Source organism: Equus przewalskii, chromosome 14 (assembly GCF_037783145.1).
Source record: "Equus przewalskii isolate Varuska chromosome 14, EquPr2, whole genome shotgun sequence".
NCBI classification, from domain to species: domain Eukaryota; kingdom Metazoa; phylum Chordata; class Mammalia; order Perissodactyla; family Equidae; genus Equus; species Equus przewalskii.
This window is the reverse complement of record NC_091844.1, coordinates 70,177,358-70,195,717: the sequence shown is the minus strand read 5'-3', so window position 1 is coordinate 70,195,717 and position 18,360 is coordinate 70,177,358. Positions and strand designations below refer to the sequence as shown.

The window sequence follows — 18,360 nt, the reverse complement described above, 5'->3', positions numbered from 1 at the left end:
GCCCTCCCTCCCGTGCCCTCTGCTCTCCACACAGCCATGGCAGCTCTGCACAGATCCCCTCCCCTTTAGTAAAAAGAGAAAAGGAATGGACACCGCCCCTGCCCCCAACTCCCACTTTGCTCAGCAGAGGCTCTTCAAATACACTGGGGGACCCAGGTTTGGGAAACGAGAGAGAGTCAACGGAACAAGATAAACGGACCTTCCCAGGAACAAGGTTGGGGGGACTGAGGAGACAGGCGGGACACGCCTCCCAGGAGGCAAGAAGCAGCCAGCAAGTGAGGGAGGGGGAGAGGGGGCGTGCACGTGTGCATGTGCCTGCTCAGCGCCAGACAGGGAACACGCATGGCTGAATTTTAATCCTCAAACACCTGGGAGGCCAACTGCATAAGGATTCTTTTAGAAGATGAGTGACATAAAATATCCAGGTTTAACACAAGGAGTAGCGTTTGAAACAAACAAACAAAAACACAAGTCTGTAAGGTCATCTCCACTTTGCAGATGGCAAAACTGAGGCTAAGAGAGGTTAACTGGTCTGCCCAAGGACGTGGCAGGGCTGTGGTGACACCACTGGCAGTGCCGGGTCTGGTGGCCTGGGCACAATGCCATGCTGCCTCTTGCTTCACTGATGCTGACCTGGCTCACGTCATTTTTCTAGAAATTCTTTGACGTTGCCCTTCCTGTGACACGTGACAGACTCATTTCTGTTTTAGAGAAACAGCTATTGTCCGTTTTTTTTTTTTTTTGCTTGCTTACCAAAACTGCCGTCCCCAGCTTACCCCCACCTACCTCGCAGACCTGCCCCTGAATAGAGGGTGGATGTCAACTTTGCAATTCACATTCCATTCACAGAGGGCGACAGGACTTACGCCAGGTTGTGAGACCAGGGAGTCAAAGAACAAGGTCTAGGCCTTACAGCACACCTTCTGGGGGAGCTCCCGAGAAGCAGAAGTCCCCACTGAGGCCCCAGAGAGCAGCATCCCCAACGCATGTGGTACGAACGCCTGGTTAAGTCACCTCCTCAGAAGTCTCCGGAGCCCGCTACCAGTTATGGAACAAAGTGCCCCTGCCTTTCTCAACCATCACGCTGGACCCTGGCCCTCCCTGGGCCCCCACCTCCAGGCCTTGTGCCACAGGATCTTTCCCCTTCTGCAAGCCTGGCCCAGCCCAGGCTCCACCTGGGCCAGTCCCAATCCCCCTTGAGTCCCAGCTCCAGTCCTGCCTCCCATGTGAAGCACTCCCAGGTCTCTCCCAGACTCCCCGAACCTGTGCCCTCTCAGTGGTTGGCATCCCCATCCATGCAGCTGGCTGAGCCAGAAACCAAAGGGTCACCCCTGGCTCCCCTCACCCCCTCCGTCGCTCAGCCGTCCCTAGCAGCTCTGCTCCCTAAATGCCTCACAAAGCACCCCTCCTCCAGGCCCACACTGCTGCTCCCCTGGACTTCGGTGCCAGCCTTCTGCCTGGGCTCCCTGCACCCATCCTCACCTGTCCAATTTCTCCTCCGTGATGCCCCAGGATGATCATTCTCAGGTACAAATACTGGCATGTCACTCCAAGTCCAACACCTATGAATGGACAACATCCCAGCCTTCCATGGTCCAGCCCTCCAGCCTCGCACCCCATCATTCCTCATCATTCCAGCGACATCAGATCAGAAGATGCCCGTGACTCCCTCGCTAACTCCTCCCCGCCCTTCGAGACTCAGCTCAAGCTTTAGAAAGCCATTCCAGATCTTCTCTCCCTCCTGAATGAGACATCCCTTCTCTGAGCCCCTGAAATGCCCTAGGCACATGCTGCTAGAGCTCTCTCCACCCGTCTATGCTGTAATGGTCACCCTCACCAGACTCCACCTCTGCTGAGGGCTCCCTGTGGACCAGCACAATCTCCTCCATCTTTGCAGCCAGTGAGTGTCTGGCACATGGTAGGTCTTTAATAAATGAATGGATGAACATTATTTGTGGATCTGAAGCAAGGGACCTCCAGGGAGAAAACTCGAGAGCTGCCAGGCCTGCCAACTTGGGGCCCAGGCACCTCATCATGCTGAACCCCCGCTCTCGGAGTCCAGGCTGTGCGGAGGGTGTTGACAGAAGAAAACGCAGGGGCAACTGCCCGGCCCCACTGGGCTTCCCAGCTGAGCTTCCAGTACCAGGCAGGCCCTCAGGCCACCACCAGTTGGGCTGGGAACCACGGCCTGCGAGAGGATGGCAACAAGCTCTACATTGTTGCTGGTAATAAAACCATTAGGAACCATGGCTTCGTGCCAGCTGCCAGGCCCCGTTGTGGCCTAGACCCTTCCATGCCTCCAGGCCAGGGGGCAGAGCCAGCCCTGCCAGCAAGCCCAGAAACCAGAGGAGAGGCCACTGCCTACTCTGGGCCCAAAGAGACTAGAGGGCAGGGAGGGAGAGGGCCCCAGGCTTGGGGGACCTGCTGGGTCCTCAGTGGGCACAGACAATAAAGAGATGGAAGCATGTCAAGATTAAAGGCCCATAGATCAGCCGGCCAGGGCTGGAGGGCTCAGAGACCATCCAGCGAAATTCTGGCTTTACAAAGGAGGAAATGGAGGCCCTGAGACCCCTAAGGGGTGATGAGAACGACAGGCAACATCTGTCAGGTCTTACGCTGCACCAGGGCCTTCTCGGGGTCATCTCACCTGGTCCCCATAGTCACTCTCACGCAGCCCTGTCATGAACCCACTTAAAGGAAAGGAACACCTACCTCCTGAGCACCTACTATGTGCTGGGCGCAGTGCTGGCTGTTTTCATAAAATAGTTCATTTGATTCAGGCAACACCGGCAAGATGTGGATACTATTCTTATCCCTGACTCACAGAGGGAAAAGCTGCGGCTCAAAGACGGTCAGGGCTTGTGGTAACTGAGTAGCCGTGGGCCTGGTGCTGGTCAAGGTCTGCCCGCCTCCCGGGTCTCTTTGCCCAGGGCCCAGAGGGACCAGCTCTGAGCTTGCTTCCAAGTTACTGTCCTTTCATTTATCTTCCTGCCTTATTCCAGGGGAGGGGCAGGGCCACAGAAGCACATACAGCCTTTCTCAGGCCCTGTTTAACAGGCAGCCTCAGAGGGGGAAGCGGGCTGCAAGACAGCACCCATGGCGGGGGTGGGGGAGGGGGCTGCGGAAGGGAGCGGTGGGCACTGTTGCCAAGCAACAGGCAGACGAATTTCTATCTGGCCCTTCTCACCTTTCCACCCTGTCACCTGGGTCACTGCCACCTGCTCATGGGCCTCCAGATTACACCGTTGGGCACAGCTTGAACCCACCTGCTCAGACATCCCTTCCACCCCATGGTGGGGCATCTTGAAGCCGAATTTTGTTCTTGTTGCGTGTGGCTGCCCACACTATGCCAGGGCTGGGTCACCTGAACTCCTTACTGGGCCCCGGCACTGGTTATAGCTCCAGTTCCTAGGCACCATGTGGGCCACAACAGCCGCCAGATGGAAGCCTTCTGGGAAGATTCTCAAGATTTGTTTCCCATCCTGCGTCAGAACTGAGAGTTTCAAGTCACCTTTCTATAAAGCTAACTTGGTCCACTGCCCCTGGCATGTGCCACGGTGCAGCCAGCTGCCTATTTTCCACTCTCACCCAATCCCTACTAGCCCAGGCCTGAGCTGGGAGGCCTCAGTGTCTGCAATATTTCTCCCTGCAACCTTTCCAGAAAAAACAAGTACCTGAATAACCCTACCCTTTGCTGTCGGTCTCCAAGCCAGCTTCTTATCCATTACAAAAAAAGAGTCCATCCTTCCAGTCCTAGGGTGACTCAAATTTTTTTCATGTTTTTATCCAGAAGCTTTCAAAAGTGTGGTTTTATTTTTGCTGTCATTAAGAAAGTAACACACGTGGGGCCAGCCCCGCGGCCGAGTGGTTAAGTTCACGCGCTCCACTTCGGCGGCCCAGGGTTTCGCCGGTTCGGATCCTGGGCGCAGACATGGCACCGCTCATCAGGCCACGATGAGGCAGCGTCCCACATGCCACAACTAGAGGGACTCACAACTAAAAATACACAACTATGTACCGGGGGACTTTGGGGAGAAAAAGGAAAAATAAAATCTTGAAGAAAAAAAAGTAACACGTGCATTTACATTTTTCCAAAGATTATAAAAGTATATAAAGTAAAAAGGAAAGTCTTTGTTGACAGGTTTGCTGTTTATCCTTCTTGAATGACTTTTTCTATGCCTGTACAAGCCAATAAATGTGTACATTTGTATATATTTTAAAGGAATTTTACCAAAACGAGATGACACTCTGCCACTGCTCCCTTAGGGTGACCCAACACCATATGGTGGACATCTAACACTTCAGAACAGACAGCTTACTACCTCATTTCAGAGGCTTTGGGGGAATCTAGATAGTTTCCCCTTTGTCCATAAATTGATTTATCCTTTCAGAATCTATAAAATTAATCACACAGGACCATTCCTTCAAGAAGCCCCTTCCCAACAGGTTCTGCTTGCTGGAGCGCTGGAGGATCCCACGGCCCTGCAAGGGCCCGGGCGCCCTCGCCTGCCCCTCCCATGATCCTCTGGGGAAGCTCTGAGGGGAGGCGTGCTCCCAGGGCCCCCAGCCGCCCAGCCCGTGCGTTCCCAGACATTTACTATGACACGGCCCACATCCAACCCATGGCTCAATAAACCACAGATGTGACCACCATCCCATAATGTCCCATCTAAGCATCCTTTAACCTTTTCAAGTAAGAACCACTGGGATCTAGCTGATCTATTAGATCTGGAACATCTGCACGGACCCCCAGATCCATCTACAGTAGCACAGACGGAAGAGCACTCGACGAGGAGTCAGGACACCCAGGTTCTGGCCCTCTAGTTACCAGCTGTGAGAGACTGTCCTCTGGCCCCTCTGTGCACCCAGACAGGGCAGCTAACAACTGGCTCAGAATTAAAAATGACCTTGACATTTGAAACAGAAACAGAGAGGGAAGATCAATAGGGATGACAGTGAGAAGGGCCATGCCGTCAGGAAAGAGAAAATAGGAAGCTGGTTATAGATGTAAATAAGGCTGGAAGCCTTACAGGTCACAAGGGACCACAGCAGGATGGGGCAGTGCTGAGCTATGGCTGAGAAAACATTCCACTCCCTACTGGGATTCGGCTAGGAAAGCCCCAGCGTCCACACCTCCTCCCCCTGTCGCTGTCCTCCAGACAGGGCAGTGATGTGATCAGCAAGGGAGATGTGCTCGGCAAGCCCTGCTCACTGGCGGCTTGGCTGGGGGCTGCCAGGCACCTGCAGCCACACCTGGGGACACCACCCCCCGCCCGCGGCACCTCCCCTCTGAGTTGGGGGCTCAGTTCTGCTGCGTGTGGGGGAGGGTAGGGGGATACTCACATCCCCTTGCAAGAATGTTCTGGATACTGGGGCACCTCAGCCTGAGGGAGGGGATGCAGAGGGGGACACGGAGACCTCTGGGAGGCCAGGCAAGGCACCCTCCTCCCCCCAGTCACACCACTTTTTGATTGCCATCACTGGCATGCAGACCTCACCCTGTCTGGTGTTCCCCTTAATGGCCACAACCCCCTGGGGTTGGTGTAATTCAAACCCTGCTCTGTTTCTCTCCAAGTCTGAGCTCTTAAGCTCTAGTCTACGGAATATAAAGGAATCCTCCAGATCCTATACCAAATGAGCTCGGTTGGCCCCTTCCCCTCCCTCCCTTCCATCCCTCCGTCTGCTCCCCCCTCCACAAAGCCACCACAAGCAGGACAGTTCAGAGCGATTCTCCACAGGCCACACAGGAGTTACAGAGCACAGGGGCCCGCTCTCCGCTCTCCCCAAATCAGTGCGGGGCCTCAGCCTAGCCCCAGCACACCCACAGCCCTGCTCCACCTCCCCAGCATCTCCCCCACCCTCTAGTCGCCTCATTCCTGACAGCCTGGCCTCCCCTTCTCGGCCTGGAAGCCCCACCTCTGCGCTCTGAGACCCATCTCGGATGCCACCTCCTCCAAGAAGCTTTTCCTGATCCCCTCAGTAAGTTGTGACCTCAATGTCCTTTGAGCACTTTATTTCTCCCTCTCCTGCAACCTTGGTCTGTGGTGATTCATTAGTTGGGTACATCCTAAACTCACTCTGCGTCCCCTCAAAGGCCAGCACACGACGTTGCCCACAGGAAATGCTCAGTAAGTCTCTGGTAAATGGCAGCAAATATGCTGCAGCAGGACAGAATGGGAATAAAGAGCTGAAACTGCAGTGTGAGGGATCCAAGGCAGAGAGGGAGACAACCTGTTGACAACGCGATTTGTTAAACTCTGCAACAGACTGCTCCACGCCACGGAGGAGCCTCCCACCTCCGAAGATTTTTCAATCAGAATCAGCACTCTCCTCATCTGTCCAAGATTTTGCAAAAGAGGCAGGAAGGCGGACAGGCCTTCTCAGAGCACTTCCTGCACCGCCAGTCCCCACAGGCCGCCCAAACGAGGAAAACGCTCACTGCTCACCGCTCGCCAACGCCGGGCACTCACACTCTGCTAAGAGCAACGGGCATCATCTCCTTTAACCCCCACAGCAGCCTGTGAGCAGGGCCTAGTCTTATTTCCACGTTACAGGGGAGGAAACTGAGGTTCAGAGCAATTAAGTCAGCTGCCCCAGCTCCCCGGCTGGGAAGCGTCAGAACGCCGCTCCGTCTGACTCCAGTGCCCTCATTGCGGCTGCCTCGAAACGACTCATGTCTAAGCAAGTCGTATCTGTCCCCACGTGGCTGCACACAGTGTATGCAGAGATACACAGAGAGACACGTGCACCACACCCTGTCTTGCCCACACACTTAGCCACGTGGAGGCAGGCTTGGACACACACAAATCTCTGACACTGCGCTGATCTCAGATTTGGTAGGTTTTTAGGGAAAAAGTCAAAAAGAGAAATGACTGAGAAGGAGCCCTCCAGACTTGGGTGGAAAGGAATCTGGCACCTTTAGCTCACTATTAAAGGCCTGTTCAGGAGCAGCAACACGCACAGGCCCACGGAGCCGCCCGGCCTCAGGCGCAGGCGGGCTTCTGACTGGCTCTGCTATCTATTAGATACCAAAATGGAAGTGGAAACAACTCCCGCGGGGCCGCGCCTTGGTCCTAACTGTTGCCTGTTCCCAAGCCAGAGGCCAGAGACACACTTAGCTATCAGTGGGGCACCGGGGGAAGGGGACACAGGCACCAGGTCAGGGACCCCAGGTCCACACAAGCAGAAAGCAGCGGGAAGTGCCGCGGGAGAGAAGCATGTGACAGGCACACAACTGGCCCTCTGGCCTCAGGCTCTGGGCAGCACTTCCAACTCTGGAAGAAACAGGGCCTGGCGCCACACCCCAACAGCCCCCAACCCAGCACCAAGTGTTCTCAGAGCTTAAAGTTCTCTTTCAACCCTAACTCTAAGGCTTGGATTCTAATGGTAACATTTCAGGCCCAAGGATGGGGAGGGTGGTCTGTTTCTAACTCACCCATTAGAGTCTGCAAGCCTGCTCTCAGAGCCCCCTTTCTATCTGCTTCCCAGAAAGACTCCCAGACGCAGTCTGGGCTCTTGCTGGGGAAGAACTTGGGGCTTTCAGAGGGCTTGAGCCTAAGGAACTGGCCTAGAAGGAGGTGATGGCCATTCAGCAAAGGCAGAGCAGCAGCGAACAGAAGAGGGCCCGGCCACCAAACCTGCCGCCAAGGAGAGGACAGAGACCGAAAACGCAGATATGCAGCAAGCTCCCCCGCCAGTCAGCAGACACCCACGGAGGCCCCTCTCAATGTCGGACGGGGGACCTAGAGGCAGCCAAGGCCAGGTCCCCGTCCCATGGAGACCACAAACTCAAAGGAGAGACCAACACAGAGAGCAGCAGCCTAGGAGAGCTGTAGCAGGGGACAGTCTAAGGTCCCCATAAAGCAGGCCTGGCCGCACTTCTTCCCAGCCAGGCCACCCTGGGCAAGTAATTTATAGCTTGTCCCATCTTTCCTCGCAGGCTTTTTCAGAGGACCAATGGCAGTGCTGTGTGACTGTGATAGTAAGATATCCATAAGGCACTCAGGAGCTTATTGTGAACTGGGCTCACACAGGAAACCTCAGAAATTATGCACACACATGGATTTACACTTCAACCTACAGAAGGACACATAGGTGTGCAGGCTTAACCAGAGGCTGTACTTTTACAGCCTCTGTGGAGTCAGATGTGACAAACCTGTCTCCTGCAAGACACCCCCCTACACACACACCACCTTCTCCTTGCAAAGGCCCATCCCCCGGGAGGCCTTGCCCTCTCTCAGACCTCCTCTCCTCAGAGACCTTCCTGATTACCGCTGTGTGGCGAAAACCAGACCACCCCGCCCCCATTCCTGGGTCTGAAATTCCACCGCTAGAATCAGAGCCATAGAATTTAAAAGTTGGAATGGACCTTCAAGCTGCAGGCCAACCCCCACCCGACAGAGGAATCCTGTCCGCAGACACCCTGACAGATGGCCCCGGTCATCCTCCCCTACGCTTCTCCAGATCTCGAGGGCAGCCCTCGCACTGTGGACCCATCACTCCACCGGTCTGGAAGGAATTCACCTTTTCTAAGGTCGGCCTCCTGGTGCAGGCCCACGTGACTGGGAAGAACAAGGAGAGCCTTGGTCAGCCTGAGCCGCGAGCTGAGCATTTGATGAGTAGCTGAAGACATGCACCCAGGAGCTGGACAGGAGGCTAGAGAGGGAGCCAGAGCACCAAGACGCGAGCCCCGGAAGGGAGGCAGGCAGGTGCCAGACCCGCTGCGCAAGTTTGCCTTGGGCTCCTGCCTGTGTGTAGCACATGTGTACACATGCACACACACGCAGACTCACACTTTCACAAAGTTGCCTGTCAAACAGCCTAACCAGGGCCTCAATGGGACCTGGAGGCAGAAGAGGACCACCTTGTCCCAGAAAACTAGTAGGAACTCCCGACAACCCCAGCCTGGAACACAGGCAGCTCAGGAAAGCACCAGGAGACGTCCCCGCCAGCAGAGAAGACAACCCGAGAGGGTCCGCCTGACAGCTGGGCTCCCCAAATCCCACAGGCCAGTCCTAACACTCCAGCAACGCCTAAGGAGAAGAGCTTGCCTGGCTGCAGCTGTCACATCTGCCTGGGAGGGAGGAGGCACAGCGGAGCAGCACCTGATCCCAGGATCCCTTCGCAGCCCGCCAGCCCAGGAGGCCGGTTCAGCCGCTGGCAGCCCAGGGTGAAACATGAAGACGGAACAGTCCCCCAGGGATGCTGATGGCAGTCTCTGGGCACGGCAGTGAGGGGCACGCTGGGTCACAGGGCGAGGACGATTCTCCCCGTAGGCTCCTGTCCCTCTGGTTTGGGAGGGGGCGAGTAGTGTGGCTCTGGGGCCCGGGCCCTTCCTCCCCGCCTGACGCAGGCCGGAGCTGCCCAGCTGGGTGCAGGACGCCATCTTGGGTCAAGGTGCAGCCGCAGGGGGCTCCCCTCGGGAGCTGGGCAAGAGAGCCCCTGAGAACCAGCGAGCCCCCCACTCCGCGCCCAGGGCGCCAACACCTACTCAACTGGCTTTGCCGTAGAGAGAGAGGAGGAAGGACGGAGAGGATGGAGAGAGAAGGGGGAAATAACAGAGGGGTGGAGGGAAGGGAGTGGGTGCCCCCAAGAAGGGAGGCTCCAGAAAAGCGAAATGCAGTTTGGCAGCCCGAGGGCCGCGGGCCCCAGCGACGAGGGGCTGGGGGAGGCCGGGGGCGGGCCCTGGACCCACGCCAGCTCGGTCCGCGCCGAGAGGGAGGGAGGACTGGGCAGCTGGGGGAGGGGAGCCGGGGTGAGGGCGGGACACGGACTGCGGCCGCCTGCGGCTCCGAAGCTCGGGGTCTCCCGGGGCGCGGGGACGCGGGGCCGAAGACCCCGATTCGCAGCCTTGGCGAGGCCTCGTCCTTCACTGTACAGATGCGAAGCTTTCAAGGACACGTCTGCACCGGCCCAGCGGGGGTGCGTGTGCGTGAGTGTGTCCGCGTGCGTGTGAATGTGTGCGGGGGGGGCGTGCTGCTGCAGGGGGCGACCCCGGGTGCCCCCACCCGCACCGCTCCCGGCCCGGGCCCGGCCCCGCCGCTCTCACCCCCGCGTTTTCCGGCCCCCGCGGCCCCGGCCCGGGATCTTCGCCCGCCCCCGCCCCGCCCCCACACTGCGGCGCCGCCGCCACCGCCGCCGCCGCCCCGGCTCCCACGGCCCGCGGCGGGGGCAGGGAGGAGCCAGGCACGACGTCCCCCCCGCGCGCCGCCTGGCCCTCCGCGCGGAGGTGTGCCCCCCAAGTGGCACTCTCCCCACCTCCGCCGCCCCTCCCAGATCCGCTGGCACCCCGCACCCCCAGCCACAGGTGGCCGGAGGAGGATCGCTACGCAGCGCTCCCCGGCCCGGCCCCCAGATCACCCCTTGGCCCGCCCCCGGGGGCCTCCCGGGTCCCCCGCCCCGCCGGGCCGAGGAGGGCCGGGAGCCGGGGGGAGGGGCGGGGGGCCGGGTCGTGCCAGGCTGCCATTTTCTGCCGCCGCCGCGGAGCCTGCGCGGGGCCCGGCCCCCGCCCCCCTCCCCCGCTCCCTGCGGGCCGCCGCGGGGGCCGATTATTCCGGGTCGGGGTCCGCGCCCTCCAGCGCCCCGGCCGCAGGCCCCAGGCGGGGCCCCGGGGCGGGGGCAGGGCCCGGAAGGCGGGGGCGGCCAGGCCCGGGCCCCTGCGGCAGCGCCGAGCCGGGCACCGCGGCGGCGGCCGGCGGTGGAGGGGGCCCCCCGCGGCATTGTATAGACTTGAACTTGAGCCCGGAGCCGGGCGGGGGCGGGGAGGGGGCTCCGCGCCGGGAGCGGGCGGGACGGGAGGGGGCGCCTGCCGAGCCCGCGGGGACATAAACAAACCCTCAAATCCCCCGCGCCGCCCAGGCCAGCCCGGCCCGCCGCCCCTGCCCGCAGCCCTGGCCCCGCGAGCGCCCGGCGCCGAGTTGCAGGGGTCCAGGAGCGTGCCCCGCGCCGGGCACTGCCCGCCGCCGTGCCCCCCGCCCGGCCTCCCCTCCTCCGCGCCCGCCTCCGGGCCGGCCTCCCGGGCCGGCCTCCCGGGCCGCCAGCAGCGGCGCTCATTACCGTGTGGCCGGTCGGGTCGGGCCGGCCCGGCTGCGCGCCCTAGTGCCGCGGCGCCGCGTCCCGGCTCGTCCTCTGCTCTCGCCGCCGCCGCCGCCCGCGCGCCCTCCCTCCCTCCCGGCCCGCCTGCCTGCCTCGCTCGCTCGCTCCCTCCCTCCGCTCGCTGTCGCGCTCCCTCTCTCCGCCTCCTCCGCCGGGTCCCCCCCTCCCACCCCTTCTCTCCGCCTTCCTCCTTCCCTCCCTCCGGCCGCCCGCGGGCCCAGGCCTCCGCCCGCTGCTCGCCCCCCGCGGCCGCGCTGGCCCCGGCCCCGGCGCTGCGGAGCCGGCCCGGGAGGCAGCGCCGACTGGGGGGCCCCGGGGCGCCGCGGCGGGAGCGGCCTGGGCGCGCGGCCGGTCCTAGCGCCCTCGGCCCGACTGCCCGGCCTCTGCGGCCCCGCCGGGGGTCCCGGCACGCTGCGAGCCGGAGGGCCGGCCTCGGCAGCGCCCCGACCCGGCGCCGGGCCCGGGCACCCCGCCTCGGCCGCGCTCCCGGCCGCTCCGCCGGGGGCTTCGCTCCAGCCCTCCCCTCGCGGGGCGCCCCGCTACCTGGCGCTGCCTCTGCGCTGGGTCCCCGCATCCAGCACTGGCCGTAGGGACAGCGGCCCCTCCTCTCCCCGGGCCGGTGTCAAGTGCCTCCCCCCCGGCAGCCCGCGGAGCCCCCGGCGGCCTTCGCCCTGCAGTTCTCCCGACCTCCACCAGAGCCCACTGCACTCTGCCTGCCTCAGCACTGGGGCTAGGGACAGCAGCGCCGGCCCATCCGCGCCGCAACCCCCACCCCACCCGCCACCCCTGCCAGGTGCCGCCGCCGAGTGGAGGCCAGCTCACTCCACAGGGCCGAGGTCGGGGCGCCAGGCCCATCCAGGCCGTCCTGAAGGTTTGAGCACCTCTATAGGATGATCCCCCCCCCTTGAAGGGAGTGAGCTCCCCGTACCTTGAGGTGTCCAAGTAGAGTGTTCTCAGTTGGGCAGTGAAAGACTGAAAGATTTCATGGGGTGGGAGGCCGAATTAAATGACACTGAAGATCCCTTCCAGCTCTAAGATTCAGTGCACACCTACACTCCACCCGCATGCTTACTCACCCCTTTGCCGTGGGGGTTGTTCTCATTTCCCATAGAGTTCTGAGGGCTCCAGGTTTCTGACTTGGGGCATCTCCATCTACCTCCACCAGCACAGCCACCCTCCGCTCATCACTCTCCTCTAACCTCTAGGACTTGGTGCTGGGCCTTCTGACCCCCAGCCTGGCTCCCCATGTCTGCCTATACCTCCATCAACCATCTCCACCGTGCAACCCCATTCCACCCATGGCTTCAGCTACGTGACAGTGCCCTGAACTCTCTCACCCAGGCCCCCCCATCCCCTGTGGGTGGGGCTGCTGAAGCCAGTCCTACTTTTCCATTTTCCCCACCAGCCTCACCCCTTCCAGGGTCTCAAGAACAGTTACCTAACTCTCTGGGACACGGAGCTGACCCTTCATCCAAGAGTGGTTTTCCTTTAGGAAGCCCTCTAATGCTTCCAGGTCCTTCAGCCTGCCCCACTCCCGGAGCCTCAAGGTTGGAGACCACTTTCCACACAACTGTCCTGCCCTTTTTCAGTGTCACCTTCACTCAAGTCACCCCATGCCACTGATGATAGGCCCTGCTCTTCGTCATCTCCACCTGGCCAGTTCTGAAGATTCATGATGTCTTTTCCATGAGGACAGGGACCGTGTCTGTCATCTCTGTAGCCCAGCGCTTGGAGTGTGGTCAGTTCTCAGTAAACCTTGATTGAATGAATACGTGCACTGCAGGCTCCTGTGCACTCTGCTTTCCGCATCAAGATGGGCATCCACAAACACTCTAAAGCTTGGCTAAGGGGAAGACCATGTTTGGAAAGATGGCTGCCATACCTCTCCCTTCCTCAAGGGCTTATATAACACGGCCCCCAAACAGCAGCGACCGTTTACTGAGCGTCTCCTGTGTGCCAGGCACCCAACTTGGCGCTTTCCCTCGGTCCTCGCCAGCCCTGGGTGGTGGTTTGTATGATCTTCACTCTGCAGATGAGGATGCTGAGGTGAGCCTTAGTCAAAGCCACACATTTGGGAAGTAGCAGAGCCAGGATTCAAAGCCTGGTTCATGTGACTCTGAAATCATTCTAGTTATTTCAGAACATCATAGTTACTCTTAACAAGCTGAAATTCTCAGGGTCAAAATGGGCAAATGTACGTCTCTATTCAGTAGAACTGTTCATGATCAAATCACTGGGAGCCCGTGGCCTGTGACCTTGGATGTTTGTGTTGCTGGGGTCCAGAGGCCCAAGGTGCCCATATTAGGGGTTTGTGTCCAGTAAGAAGCAATCTTGTGGCCACAGGGTTGGTTCTAGAGCTTGGCTCCGACGTCTGTGGCATGAGGAGGACCCTCCAGGCAGTCCCAAGAAGAGGCCAATCAGTGCTGGCTGAGCCTCCGGGGCCTCCTCACCACACAGCACGCTGGGTCCAGCTCGGTGGTTTAGCCGCTGGGCTCCTACCTGCCTCACTTGTGTCTGCCCCACTGTGGCCTGAGCAGAATCCCGGTTGATCCTAGAGAATCTGGGGTGAGGGGCAGCATCCGGCAGGATGGGCGAAGTCATCCTGCAATGACTCACAGCCCTGAGTCTTGGTGACTTAAAACCACAAAGGTTCTGTGGAAAACAGTAAGGTGATTCCTCACAAAAATTAAACATAGAATTACCATGTGATCCAGTGTTTCCACTTCTGGGTATATACCCCAAAGAACTGGAAGCAGAGACGCAAATAGATATTTGTACACCAGTGTTCATAGCATTGTTCACAACAGCCAAAAGGTGGAGACAGGCCACATGTTCATCAGCTGATGAACAGATAAATAAAATGTGATATGTGCATATAGTGGAATATTATTCAGCCTTAAAAAGAAGAAAATTTTGACACATGCTACAACATAGATGAACCTTGAAGACATTATATTAAGTGAAATAAGTCAGACACAGAAGGACAAATATTGTATGATTCCACTTATATGAGGGACCTAGAATAGTGAAAATCATGAGACAAAGTAGAATGGTGGTTACCAGGGACTGGGCGGAGTGAGGACGGGAAGCTAGTGTTTAAGGGGTACACAGTTTCAGTTTTGGAAGATGAAAAAGCTCTGGAGATGAATGGCGGTGCTGGTTGCAAACTAATGTGAATGTACTTAATGCCTTTGAACTATACACTTAAAAATGGTTAACATGGGGGGCCGGCCCTTTGGCCCAGCGGTTAAGTTCGCACGTTCCGCTTCGGCGGCCCAGGGTTTGCTGGTTTGGATCCGGGGCATGGACCTATGTACCACTCAGCAAGCCATGCTGTGGTAGGCGTCCCACATATAAAGTGGAGGAAGATGGGCACGGATGTTAGCTCAGGGCCAGTCTTCCTCAGCAAAAAGGGGAGGATTGGCAGCAGATGTTAGCTCAGGGCTAATCTTCCTCAAAAAAAAAAAAGTTAAAATGGTAAATATGATGTTGTATCTATTTTACCACCATAAAAAAATAGAGCATAGTACACCTGTCAATTAAATGTATTAAATATATTATAAAAATACATAGTTCCTTTTCTTGCTCCTGTTGCATGTCTGTGGCAGGTCTCATTGAGAGGGGCAAAGTTCATTGAATATTCAGGGAGCCACCATCTCAAGGAGAGCACTGGAGGGTATCACATTGACAATAGCCATTTGTCACTCATTGGCTAGAACCATCCATACAGTTCCATTCAACTACAGGGAACCAGGAAGTAAATGCTACCACGGACCTGAAAGTGGGGAGAACCAGACATATTTAGCAGCCAACACCAATGACTACCACAGGGCCCTTCCAACCCCTCACAGAAAACATGTTCCTCTAACATTCTCCACCCAGCACCAGGGACACCTGCGGAAGACTTGGTTCCCACGCTCTTGACTCAGATAAGTGGCAGCCTACCCTTCGCCCCAACACCCTGCTAGACCTTATGTCCTCTCCATGAGTCTGCTTCTGAAACCATCCCACCTGCCTTTGCCATACCTCCCCCATGACTTCCAGACCTGGGTTATCTAGCACCCTGCTCGGTGGTTTCAGCCCCGCAGTGACTCACCACTCAGGTCATCTAATATCCATTGCATGCCACACCCACCAGGAGAGCTAGTTCTTCACCTATAACAAATGGTAATGCTTCCACCTATCCTCCAGGTGGGGTTATTATATAGTCATGACTCTCAGTCGTAAATGACAGAATCCCAGCCTAAACTAGCTTAGACAAACAAAGGGACTCAGTGGTTGAGAGACTTGCCACTCTGTTGGCACTTTCCTTCCTACTTTAAGCAAACGCCACACAGCTTTCAAAGATGGCAGCCAGCAGTCTCAGGTTCACATTCTCCCAGCTTAGAATCCTAATGAAAGGATATCATTTTCCTTTCCTTCAAGAATCCCCCTAATGCTTCCAGGACATGAGACTCCACGTCCTTTAACAACATCCCATACACACAACCCTGAGCCTCAAGATCTGAGGGACATAATTGTCCTGTTTTGTTTTTCAATGTCGCCCTTACTCAAGGGGCTGTCCTTAGTGGAAAAGTCACAACGATTACTTCAATTGTTCTGGCTTTGGTCACAAGCCCACTTTGAACCGGGTGCTACATACAGTGGGACAGTCTAGATGACATGCCCACCCCAGTAAGTGGGTGCAGGAGGTGGCATTGGGGCTGACAGATCCAGCCAGCACCCCAGGGAGTAGGAGCAGGCTTGTTCCCCGAAGCCGGGGTGCTGGGCGAACACATTACACTCCACCTGCTGCCGCCCAGCATTCGCATGTCCCTTCTTTTCCCCATTACGCACTTTCAGAAATGTTGTCACTACTTGATAGGAGTGGTGGTTGCACATCGCGGATGTGCTAAATGCCACTGAATGTGCATTTTTAAATGGTTAGTTCAATGGTATGTGAATTTCACCTCAATAAAAAAGATGTATTTTTAAATGTTCCTGCTAAAATAAAGAACCCACGCCATCTACAACTAAAAATGCACTTACTCTCCTTCCCAAAGGAAGATGATCCAAGTCATGACCAGCCCTAAAATCAAGACCTCTGAGTAACGTGCATTCCTCTAAGTGAGGTCTATATGTGGCTTCTTATTATCCACAACCAGCGGCTACATTGTAAATGTAACCACCCCAAAGCACCAAATATATGCAGGGGGAGAGAAGATAGATTATCCACAATGAAGACGGACTTTGGAAGAGAGGGGAAGGGAAGGAGCAGCAGAGGTTGTCGGTCCTCGGCCTGCACCTCACCCTGCTGGTGGGGCAGCCAGGCCTCCCCTCTCTGCACTGGAGCCAGGTCCTGGCTGGCTCCTGGGAGAGTCTCCCCGGTTCGGTTCGTTGTCCTCCAGAGCTGCGCCTGAGGGCCTCAGGGGAGAAGTCCCCTTTGGAGAGGGACAGCATCCTATTGGCATGGTCACAGTTTCCTGGGGATTCCTTCAGAGCTTGAGCAACCGCTGAGTCTGGGGATTGCAATATCGCTTCCTTAAAGCCTCAGCCAGTTGCCAGTCAGCTCATTTCCTGGGAACTCCAGAGACTAGTAACTCGCCCCACAAAGGCCCCAGGGCTGCTGTGTGGATTATTCTGCATGCCCACCATGGAAGTTGTGAGCATTAAAACAAAGAGTAGATATGAAAGTGCCCATATGAGTTATTTTGTATCACATAAAATGTCATCATCCTCATTCACAGAGAAAATCATAAAGACATAATTTCATTCTGTATGGTTTTACATGTGCTCGTATGCAGTCCTTTTATTCACTTCTTTTTTTCACTCTCTTTTTGGATTTCCTGCAGTGACTGCCACAAGTGTACCCCCATATCTAGATGCTGGTTCAGCCCCTTCCCCTAAGAGACACCTCAGCCACTGCCTCTCACTCCAGCATGAGCCTCACCCTGTATATTGACAGATATAGAAATAAATATAGATATAAAATGTGTGTATATATACACGTGTGTATGTATGTATGTATATACGTATTTTCCCTTTTTCTGTTCGCTGAGAGCACCTACAAGCAATGAAACCTCAATAGCAATGAGTACACCTCATGCCCAGATTTTGGTTTCTAAATACCATTCTCTATTAAAAGGAAGTGGACCTTCCCAGAGAAATGACAAATTCCAGAGCTGGGTTGAGCAAGGAACAAGGTGAGCTCAGAACATGTCACACTTCAGGATAAGGAAGTGCTCAAAGCATGATGGGACACAGAGAGGGCTCCCACTGGAGAAACATGGGAAAAGTTGAGCACCAAAATAAATAATGATGCCAACAGATTATAACTCACTCAGTAAAACAGGAATCCATGAGTCCATGAATAAATTGTAAGCTTAATGAAGAATAGGATATTTGCATAGTCTCAAAGTACTTCCTGACAAAATACTTCCCAATTACAAAGGGAAAAAAGAGTAACTTTACAATGGAAAAGCCTGACACATATCCATTTATTCAAGCAATCAAAGTCAACAGCATCAGTAATGGGCCAAATTGAAACGGTACCCCACCTAACAGGATGTGAAAACAACACATCATTTCTATGCTAGCCCCGCCAAAGATGCATCATCTAATCTAATCTTGAGGAGACATCAGACAAACCCATCTTAGTCCGTTCAGGCCACCATCACAACGTACTATAGAGTGGGTGGTTTATAAACAACAAACATTTATTTCTCACAGTTCTAGGGGCTGGAAAGTGCAGGATCATGACGCCAGCAGAGTCAATGTTTGGTGAGGGCTTCCTGGTTCATAGACGGCGGTCTTTTTTCTATGTCCTCACATGGCGGAAGGGACAAGCTAGCCCTCTGGGGTCTCTCTCTCTTTTTTTTCCCTCCCCGAAGCCCCAGTACATGGCTATATATCCTAGTTGTAAGTCCTTCTAGTTCTGTGTAAGCTGCCTCCACAACACGGCACTGACAGAGGGCTGGGTGGTTCTGCAGCCAGGAAATGAACCCAGGTCACCTAAGCTGTGAGAGCACCGAACTTTAACCACCAGGGTATCACAGCTGGCTCTGGGTCTGTTGTTTTTTTTAAAGATTTTATTTTTCCTTTTTCTCCCCAAAGCCCCCCGGTACATAGTTGTGTATTTTTAGTTGTGGGTCCTTCTGGTTGTGGCATTTGGGATGCCGCCTCAGCATGGCCTGACGCGAACCGTGCCATGTCGGCACCCAGGATCCAAACCGGCCAAACCCTGGAACTCGCACTTAACCACTTGGCCACCGGGCCGGCCCCTCTGGG

At 56.4% G+C, this 18,360-nt stretch overlaps 1 protein-coding gene across 12 annotated transcripts in view; it reads right to left on the bottom strand.

Moving 5' to 3' along the window:
- Positions 1-11,805, bottom strand: part of DNMT3A (DNA methyltransferase 3 alpha) — a 129,003-nt gene extending 117,198 nt beyond the window's left edge. For 9 of the 12 annotated variants that reach the window (XR_011526189.1, XR_011526190.1, XR_011526191.1 and 6 more), the window contains exon 1: positions 11,056-11,187. The gene's annotated coding sequence lies outside the window, so the exon portion shown is untranslated. Of the gene's footprint in view, positions 1-11,055; positions 11,188-11,637 lie in introns of those variants that run through there. The other 3 variants (XM_070573106.1, XM_070573108.1, XM_070573102.1) reach the window with 2 other exon arrangements.
- Between the last annotated feature and the right edge of the window lie 6,555 nt (positions 11,806-18,360).